Here is a 10,267-nt window from a genome sequence, read left to right on the forward strand (position 1 = left end):
AGGAGTGGCGTGTAAACCAAGGATGCGTTTTCTTGTACCTGGATCATTTAGCAAACCCGGGAAGTTCCTTTAGTCAAAGCAGAGGGAATGGAGACCCTTTGCTGGTAATTTGTCCGTTATCTTTAAAATTTAAAAAAGGAAAGAGTTTAAATAGACAAGGAAACTGAAAAAGAATGTAACTGATATTCAGGTACTAACTACAGAGATTTGCCATTTTGCCATATTAATTTTGGTTCCCTACCTTCTCTCTTTCCTTCCTCATATCTCTCTCCTTTCCTTCTTCTTTAGAAATAAAATGTAGCTGTGGAGCCAAATCTCTGTATTTCCACTCCACTGTGTTATTCTTTTTCTTTCCAGAGAGAACTGTTACCACAACACCATATTTTATCTTTCTTGTTCATTAAAATTACTTTCGCTATGTAGAATATATAGAAAGAATATGTAGTGCTCTTTGGAGATGAGCTTTTAATGTTAACTCTTGTGGTTTTCCTATAAGTATCCTTTTGAATTTTTTATATTTGACATCATATTGCAATTTATCCATCCTGATATCGGTAGGTCTAGTTCAAGCATTTTAACTGTGGCATTGTATTGCTTTCCAAATTTATTTCATTCTCCCCTATTGATAAACATACTCTTCCCTACCACAGATAATGCTATGATGCATATTCCTATTGAGGTGTCCTCAGACCCAAGTATGAGATTTTCTCTTTAGGGTATATAGCCTAAGATATAACCTCAGAGTGGAATTGTGGGGTAACAGGGGAAGCTTTTCTTCAATATCATTAGCTATTACCAAATTGTTGAACTGGGCACTGAAAAACAGTTTGTATGGGGACACCCAGGGTGACTCAGTCGGTGAAGCATCTGCCTTTGGCTCAGGTCATGATCCCAGGGTCTGGAGATCGAGTTCTACATAGGGCTCCTTCTTCCTCCTGGGGAGTCTGCTTCTCCCTCTGCCTGCCATTCCCCCTACTTGTGCTCTCTCTCTCTCTGACAAATAAATAAATAAATAAATAATCTTAAAAACAAACAAACAAAAAAACGACCAGTTTGTATGGCATTCTCCTAATGACTAAAAAGGAATAAGCTGTAGGAAATCAATATAGCAAGAAGTAACAAAAACTAGTTGAATTGGGCCAATCAGTTTATTCTCTGTAACCTGGTCCATTATATACATGATTTCTCCTCTTGAAATAAGAATATAATGCAATCTGTATCCTACTTGAGGTGAAATAGTGCGTGGATTACCATATATATATCTATGTATCTATATATGTATATTCTGTCTGTATATGATATCTCTCCATATTCCATAAATAACAATAGGCAAGTAGCTGGATAAGAAGTCCTAAGTTCCCCCTCTGAGCTCCAAACTTTCATTCCCTAACTTTATTTTCAAACTTAGTTGAAGTATCAACCCAGCTGGGGATATTAGCTTCAGTTTGTACATAACCTAAAACACCTGTAGGAGAGCAGCTCTTCAGAAAGGGAGGATGTACGAAGCACCTGGATGAGATCGGAGCATCTGGTGCAGGTCCTGGGAATCTCTGACAATCAGGAAGAGAAACTGAAAAAGATCTTAATTTTGCTGTGCAACCAGCCTGGGAGTCCATGTGTGGACACATTCACGGATGCTACAGACGGAGCCTCATGTGCTTACCCTAGACCCCCTCTCCTTCTCCCCAGAGGCTCTCCTCTTTATCTCAAGGAGTTTCCCCAAAGAGTTGGCATCTCTTGGCCGCTCATTTTGTGCATTGACTCCTTTGTCAGGGGCCGTTATCCTTGTGTGGGTTGGCTGATGGGACCGTGGTACGTCCATCCATAGTCTTCTCCAAGGAAGCCAAAGCTGCTGGGTCTGCACACGGGAGCTGGGGCAGGGTGAGGAAGGGAGACATCCTATCCCCAGCTCTGTCTCCTGGGCTCTGAGGCAGAGTGTGTGTGCCTACATTTCCTCAAGTTCTTCCTTCAGCTTCTGGCACCATTCCTTTTTTTTTTTTTTTTAAATGAGATTCAAAAGTAGTCCTTTGCAATGGATTTGAAGTCAGGGTGTGGAGAACACTACCCCATCCTTGCCATTGTCACCTCACTTTCCCAGTTCTCCTCTGAGGCACCCCATGGCCGCACTCTAAATCTCAAAGCCCGCAGGCATAGCACTTTGTGGCGGTGGGGAGATGGGACCTTGGTGGGGAGATGGGACCTTCTTGTTTCTTGGAGCCTATCTAAATTCTTGGGGCAGTTCAAGCAGGACACCCTGTTCTATTAGCATCACTAAAGATCCGAAGTCACCTTTCGGTGGGGGAGGACATTCATTGTTTCTCACAGGGTAGGTTGGCAACAAAAGCCTGTGCAGAAACCAGACTTGTGAATGGAGAACAGAGCTGTAGAGACCCAGAAGAACAAGCTTGACTGGAGCTTAATCTACTACCCGCCCCCCCTTCCTCCCCCTGCCCAACATTACTTAAAATACAGAATCCCATTTGAAGAGTCTTCAGATGGTCTATGCCAGCATCCCACCCGTTTCAGTTATCTACTGTTGTACAACAAACCATCTCACAATGTAGTGACTTTGATTTGATCACACTCAACCACTATTCACTATGAAAAAGATCCTGCTAGTTCAAAATGGAAATGAAGTTTTTTAATCTAATAAAATCTGTGAAAAGAATGTAGTGACTTACAACGACAGTGGTGTATTTTTTCCCACCATTCTCGGTTGGCTGTGTGGTTCCTCTGCTGTTTTCCCCCAGGGCTCACTTCAGTGGCTGTACTGAACTGGGGAACCAAAGTGGCCTCACCCATGTTCTGGAAGATGGTCCTGACTGTGGCCTGCAGTGCCTCATTTTTCTCCATGCAGCCTCCCCTCCTAGTGGGCTAGACTGGGTTCCTTACATGGTGGTCAGCATTTCAGAGGGAGGAAGCCCCAACGCTTCTTGAGGGCTGGGCTCTGGAACTCTTCTGCCTCGTTCGATTGATGAAAACAAGATGCACCCCAGGCTCCAGGCAGAGAAGCAGACTCTACCCCATGAGGAGAGTTGTCGCACAATATTGTGGCCATATTTTTCAGTGGACTACATCACTCAATCCTTGCTATGGCATCTCTGCCATTGTTCACCTTGAATAAGATTAGTGAAGGGGTCCTGAATTTCCTGGGCAACCTGTTTCATATAGACCACCCAGAGCCTTCTCCCTTCAGATGAATACCTTCTTAGTTCAAAATAAACATCAGAGTCCCATGCTTCTTTAGCTAGTATTGGGGAAACAAAACATTGGATGAGTAAAAGGGATGAGTACAAGGAAATTCACATTTAGGATATATAGATGGAGCAACTTACTTCGTCTGAGTTCTATTTGAGCTAGGAATGCCATTTGTGGGAAACAACCTCATTCCAAAGGGCTAAATTGGGCCAGAGTGGGGCTGAGGGGAAATAAAACTAATGAGCTGACTGGGGCTGTGCCTGACTTAGTCTGGAAAGGAAAAGGATAAAGGGGGCCCTTGTGGATTCCAAGTTGTTCAGCTTAGTTCACTAGAGCAAGGCAACAGATAAATTAGTTGGGGAGAAAGTCCTAGTCAGGAATAAAGTGTACCCAGGGCTATATATATCTCAGGAAATTAAGTATTGTCATAAGTAGTTACACGGCACGAAGATGCAGGAGAGGTGAGAGGATGCCAACATGGTTTTGGTCTAGTGCCTTGTTACTCTTAGTGTGTGTGCTGGGCCACCAGGAGAATCTTGGGCCCATCCCCAAACTACTGAATCAGAATCTGCATTTTAACAAGATCCACAACTAACACATATGCTCATTAAAGTTCGAGAAGCCTTGGCAGCCTTCTTGATTCCATTATATTATATCCCATGTGAGGCCCCACATAAAGCTGGCCTTACTTCCAAAAAGGAACCACGCTTGGTCCTACCCAAGGCTTTCTGGGAACAGAGAGGGTCCAGGCTCAATACGGGCACTCCCAGTCTATGGCACATTTCTCTAACCCACTGAAACTCTACTGAAAGCCATGAACCCTATCCCCAGAATGGACATGCACAACCACAGACATGTAGAATTTTATCACATTTCGTGATTCCTCTGAAGACTTGGTCTGGGAAGCCAAGGTCAAGAGCTCATGCTCTGTAGCCAGTCAGGACAGGTAGTTATTGCAAGCAGGTCCTGCTCTGGTTTGAGTACCGTGGGCAGAAGGGATGGAACCATGCAGGGTTAGGTCACGCGGGGTTCTCACCAAGACGGAAAGTGATGCACACGAAAAGCAAAGGACAGGCACCAAGTGTTTACAGAGCTCAAGAAACTGTGTTTATAACACATAGTTTGCCAAGGAGGTGATAGTGAACAGATGTGTCATTTGCAATTATTCCTAAAGATGTTAATTATGTAAATGGAGTCTCTGATTAGGGTTCTAAAAAAAGAACCCCATATATTATGGAGTGTTAGAGGTGCACAATCAAGCATGCTCGCTGACTGTTCCTCCAGGTAATCACTGTTGGTGCCAGACTCATCACCTGGGGCGCCTGGTTTAAATGTACCCCCCTGAGAGCCAGAGAGGGCTTCTGGAAGCCCTTTCCACCTGCAGAAGGTGAAAACTGGAAGTGAGCTTTGTGATCATGGAGTACAACTCTGTCCTTGTAAAGAGGCAGAACCTGAGGCCCAGAGAAATTATGTGACTTGTCACTAGGAGAGGGAGGATAAGAGCTCCTGTCTTTTATGTCATCAATTTGCTTTTCCTTGCCTTATAGTGTCAACAAGGACATACACACGTCAATTATCAATTTTCTAGTTGGAGTCTACTTTGTGAAGAGAGGGCTGAGGGAATGATGTGAACCGAGTATCTCCCTAACCCACTCAGGGTAGGCATGGATGTATGCATGTAAGGAAGAGGAAAGTGAGTGGTTAGAATAACAGAGGGGTTTATAGTCTAAGCTGTGCTGTTCAACAGAAGAGCCACGAGTCATCTGTGTCTATTGATGTTAGAAATAAATAAAATTAAATAACATTTGAAATTTAGTTGCTGTAGTTCCATTCCAAACACTCCGTAACTGCTTGTGGCTACTGCCTCCCATTCTACAGTAATGGAAATGTGGATGACACATTTCCATTACTGTAGAAAGTCCTCTTTTGGGCAGGGCTTTCTAGAGTCTCATATCAGATTTTCTGAGTCTGAATCCCAGTTCTGCCACTTAGAGGAAAAGCTTCTGTGTGTTGTTTAATGGTTCCCAACCTCAGTCTCCTCATCTGTAAAATGGGCACAAGCCTCAGCCTCAGTGACTTGCTGTGAAGATTATGAATGTAAAGGAGACAACGTGTGTCAAATGCTTAGCAAAAAGAAGCTTGTACTTACTAAGCACTAAATAAATGCTATTACTAGCCTCACAAAGCATGTGGGCATCCTGCTTAAGCCTGTATTTGGGGCATCTGGCTGGCTCAGTCACGAGAGCATGGGAACCTGCAGGTGCTGGGAACAAGGAGAGGACAGTGTGGTGTGATTTGTGAGAAGTGTGGCGGGTGGGGAAGATCGCCTCGGGGAAGATCAAGTTGTCAGCGTCCGCCCCACAAGGCTGGGTGTGGCAGAGACCTCAGCCTGGCTGTGCCCACTGGTGGTGGTCTCGTCCTCTCCTCACAGCCTTTGTGCTAACTGCGTGCCTGCTTGTCCACAAGAGGGAGGCAAGGGAAAGGAGAGAAAGAAATCCTCAAAGTCCAGCTGGTTCTTTGCTGGCAGCTCTGGCCAGAGGTTTGCTGTGGAGGAGGATGAAGCTCCTGATGTACCTAAGACTGCCTTTCCCGACAGCTAGCAGGTCCCAGCTGTGTTTTCCTTGAAGCCTTACCCCCCCAGAGAGGATGTCCCCCCACAAGGCCGTCGGTTACCTGGAGGGTCGTACTTCATGGCCTCTCCAGAGGGCTCAGACCATTTTCACGCCTAGCTGGAGGCCGGGCCAGCTTCCCAGCAGCCCTTGGGGCAGCTGCACCTCGCAGGAGGTGGCCGGCGGGGGAGAGGTGGCAGCCGTCCAGGTAACTTAGCCACGTGGCCCGGCACTCCACGGTATCGAGGACGCTGTGGGGCTCGTAAAGCATCGTGCTAGGCATTGCGAGAAGGTATGACAAAATAATTCTGTTTGCCCTGAGGGAACATTCAGCTAATCCAGGAGATGGTGAGCCAAGGGACAAAGGGGACTTAGGGTGGCCAAAGAGAAAGAACCCGGTGGCAGGATCTGCGGGTGTATCTTGCTGCCTGGTCTGCCCTCCGTGAGCAGCGGGACTGGGGGCCGTTTCTCGCAGTTCTCTGGGCCTCCTTGCTCTCATCACGAGCAAATGTCAGCTGATGAACTGCGTGATGGTAAAGTTCTCCATGGCCAGAGCCCTAGGCTTCGCAAGCAGACGTGGGGATGTGAGTATCTCCGCCACCAGGGAAGACTCTTCCACTGGGGATGAAACTTATCAGATGGAAGTGTAGAGTATCCAGTTCCACACGGACAACACATTTCTTAGTGCATGTCCCATGCGATATTTGGGACGTTCTTTTTTTTTTTTTTTTAACTAAAGATTTGATTTATTGATTTATTTATTTGTCAGAGAGAGAGAGAGAGAGAGAGAGAGAGAGTGAGTGCACATGCAAGGGGGAGCTGCACGCAGAGGGAGAAGCACGCTTCTCGCTGAGCAGGGAGCCTGATGTGGGATCCCATCAGGATCCTGGGATCCTGACCTGAGCCAAAGGCAGATGCTTAACCACTTGAGCCGCCCAGGGTCCCTACTTGGGATGTTCTTATGCTGCAAGGCTATTTGTTGTTTGTCCTAAATACAAATTTAACTGGGCATTCTGTATTTTATTTTATTTTTTAAAATCACTTAAAATTTTATTTTATTTATTTGAGAGGAACAGTGTATGTGAGAGAGAGAGCACAAGCAGGGGGAGCTGCAGAGGGAGAGGGAGAAGCAGGCTCCCTGCTGAGCCTGATGCGGGGCTTGATCCCAGGACCCTGAGGTCATGACCTGAGCCAAAGGCAGATGCTTAACCACCTGAGCTGCCCAGGCACCCTGCATTTTGTGTTTTATTTGGCAAACTGCCTCTCACCAAATATTTCTGCCCCTCTCACTGTGCAGGGGGTTGTTTCTGCCTTGCTGCATCCTCTTTCTGGGACCTCCCTGGCCACCGAGTGACAAGGATGGTTGTGACTAAGGCAAGACTTCTGGTTTCTCCTTAGGCTTTCACTGGCTAGACACAAGAGCTAAGTGCTCTCTTCCCCTCTCTCTGGAGCAGGGGAAGCCGTAGGAAACTCTACCTTTTCCCGCTGCCTACTGCAGACCTCAGCCCTTCTGATGGTTGAGAGAGTGAACTTGCTGTCAGCTCTGAGGGCTCATTCATCATGGGCATGCTGAGAGCTCAGGCCCCCATGTATGCATTTGGAATGGGAGCAGAGGCCCCATTTGTCCTAAACTTTAGCCTTTTTTTCCTCAGTTACCTTTTACCAGTGAACTGTGCATTTGGGGTATTATTGGGTGCTTGGTGACTTACTAATAAGCTAATACTTTCTTTCCAAGTGGGTCAGTGCATTTCTATGTTTTCCTATTTGGCCTAAAAGGGAGGAGATTTGAGACTGAGGTCCCAAGCCTCTTACATCATTGTTGTGTCTATGAATCAGACTTACTGGCCCACTTAGATCCAGCCTCATTGATGGGGGAAAAAGCAAAAGCGAAGTGGATGGCACGTGAGATCATTAGGCTGGGGGAGGAGGAAGGGATCAGATCTGGGTCATCCAGACACCTGTCTTCTTACAGAAGTGGTCTGAGGACTTTATGTTGTAAATAATAGCTTGCTGCATGAAAGAAGGCGGGGAGGGCTTAAGGCTGGTTACCCAACCCTGATGTTTCTGGTTACAGATGTTTACATGAGAAGGTTATCAGAAGATACCTCTTTTTTTTAACCCCCTCCCTTTTTATTAACATATAATGTATTATTAGCCCCAGGGGTACAGGTCTGTGACTCATCAGACTTACACACTTCTCAGCACTCACCATAGCACATACCCTCCCCAGTGTTCATAACCCAAACACCCTCTCCCTACCCCTCTCCCCCTGGCAACCCTCAGTTTCTGAGATTGAGTCTCTTAGGGTTTGTCTCCCTCCCGATCCCATCTTGTTTCATTTTTTCTTTCCCTACCCCCCAACAACCCCCTGCCCTTCCTCTCAAATTCCTCAGATCATATGATAATTGTCTTTCTCTGACTGACTTATTTCGCTCGCATAATACCCTCTAGTTCCATCCATGTTGTTGCAAATGGCAAGATTTTGTTTCTTTTGATGGCTGCATAGTATTCCATAGTTTATATATACCACATCTTCTTTATCCATTCGTCTGCTGATGAACATCTAGGTTCTTTCCATAGTTTGGCTATTGTGGACATTGCTGCTATAAACATTCGGGTGCACGTGCCCCTTCAAATGTAGTGATCATAAGGTATCTCTTGAGATCCTTTGCCAGTTATAGCGGTGGCATTTTCATAGCTCAGGCTCTTATTTCTTGCCTGGACCTTTGCCACACAGCATTGTAACTGCATCCGTCCTATACTTGATTTTCTTAAACACAGACCTGATGATGTCATGACACTGCCTGAATCTTACTATTTTCTACAGAAGCAAGTCCTCTCTCCTAAGCAGGGTACACAGAACTTTCCCAGGATGCTCTGACACTCTTCGAATTTCAGCTTTTCTCTAGGAATCCCCTCCCTGCTCCCAGGCACTCTGGGTGTAGCCCAGATCAAATGCTAGTTGTCTCCTAAACCTTCTTCTTTACATCTCCAAAACTTTGCACATTTTTGGACCTCCTACTTCTAATATCCTGCCTCTGTGCTCTCTGGTCAATGTTGTCTTTTGGGAACTCCCTCAAATGTCAGCTCTCAAAGTTGTCTCATATTTCCCTCTCCCCTGACCAAAAATATATTCTCTTCCTCTGTGGTCTCAGACTCTACTGTGTTGCGTTGTAAATTTTAGGCTGCCAGGTGTCTATTTCTCCTACTTGTCTAGGAATTCCATGAAGACATACATCTCTATCATCCATCTCTCTATCCCCTTCAATGTCGCGTGCCTCTCCTATTTCCCACTTGTGACAGCTTCTGTCACAGAGGGGGCATTCAAGAAATAATTGTTGCATGCATAAAGACAATAGAATGTGGCCCACTGAGCTGATGTTTCAGTTGTTTTAATTGTGTGACGTGTGTGACTGGTAAGATCAAATAAATCTTTGGGTGGAAATGACTGTGTTGAAATGTTAGTATAGGAGCATACTGCAGCCCATAAAAATCCAATAGATACTGTAATTTAAATGAGGGATATTAAATCTTTATCTCAAGGCACAAACCAGAATAGAGCCACAGCATGAAACACTTGTAATAGACTAACATTAGCGTCAGTATCAGCATCTAGTAATCCTTCTTCCTTCGGGGCAGAGAATGCCTATTTGGTACTAAACCACGTCTCGTCAATATATACATTGTGACTATGACTTATGGAAGGGATTTTTTTTTTCTTTGTCACGTGGGATTCAATGGGTCAGCAAAATATCTCTGTTGGCAAGTACCTTGCAAGAGGCTGTGAGACTGATCACAGAGTGGGGGGTATTTATTTGCTACTTTGCCTAAATGAAATCTGGAGTGACACCTCTTCTAATGACTTATTTCCTTTAGTACACCCTGGGCATCAGTTTAGGTCCCAAAGACTAAAGCTCTTCAGGGGAATCAGAGTCTGGAGATCTTCAGGGGAAAAACCACAAAGTTAGAAGCACTCCAGAGAAAGAATACTGGACTTGGGGTCAAGTTTCTGGTCCTGACTCTGTTACTAACTGGATGAAAGTAGGCAGGGAAGGCTTTTGGCTGGCTACCCAACCCTGAGGAGTCTGGTTCCAGATGTTTACATGAGATGGTTATTAGAAGGTACCTCTTGAGATCCTGTGCTGGTGTGTGGCAAATAGGGCAATAAGTGTGTCCTGAGGAAGTGACAAAACCTCTGAGGGCCTCAGTTTCCCAGTATTTGTAACAAGGAGCCTCTACTAGGGATCTTTGAAGACATTTCTCTGCTTTGTATTTTTGATCCTATGTGGTCTTCTGCAGGGACAGATGGACCATGACCTTAATGAAGCTTAAGTTTTAGGAATCTTTTCTTGCATAATTCCTTCGAAAAGCCCCAGGAGGGGCCCCACCAAAGTCTTTTACATGGCCATAAAATTTTTGCAAAGTTTCAAAAGAAAGATATTTTGGCTGAAATCGGCTGA

The sequence above is a fragment of the Enhydra lutris genome, unplaced genomic scaffold (genome assembly GCF_002288905.1).
Source record: "Enhydra lutris kenyoni isolate GAN:26980312 unplaced genomic scaffold, ASM228890v2 scaffoldscaffold59, whole genome shotgun sequence".
In the NCBI taxonomy this organism is placed as follows: Eukaryota; Metazoa; Chordata; class Mammalia; order Carnivora; family Mustelidae; genus Enhydra; species Enhydra lutris.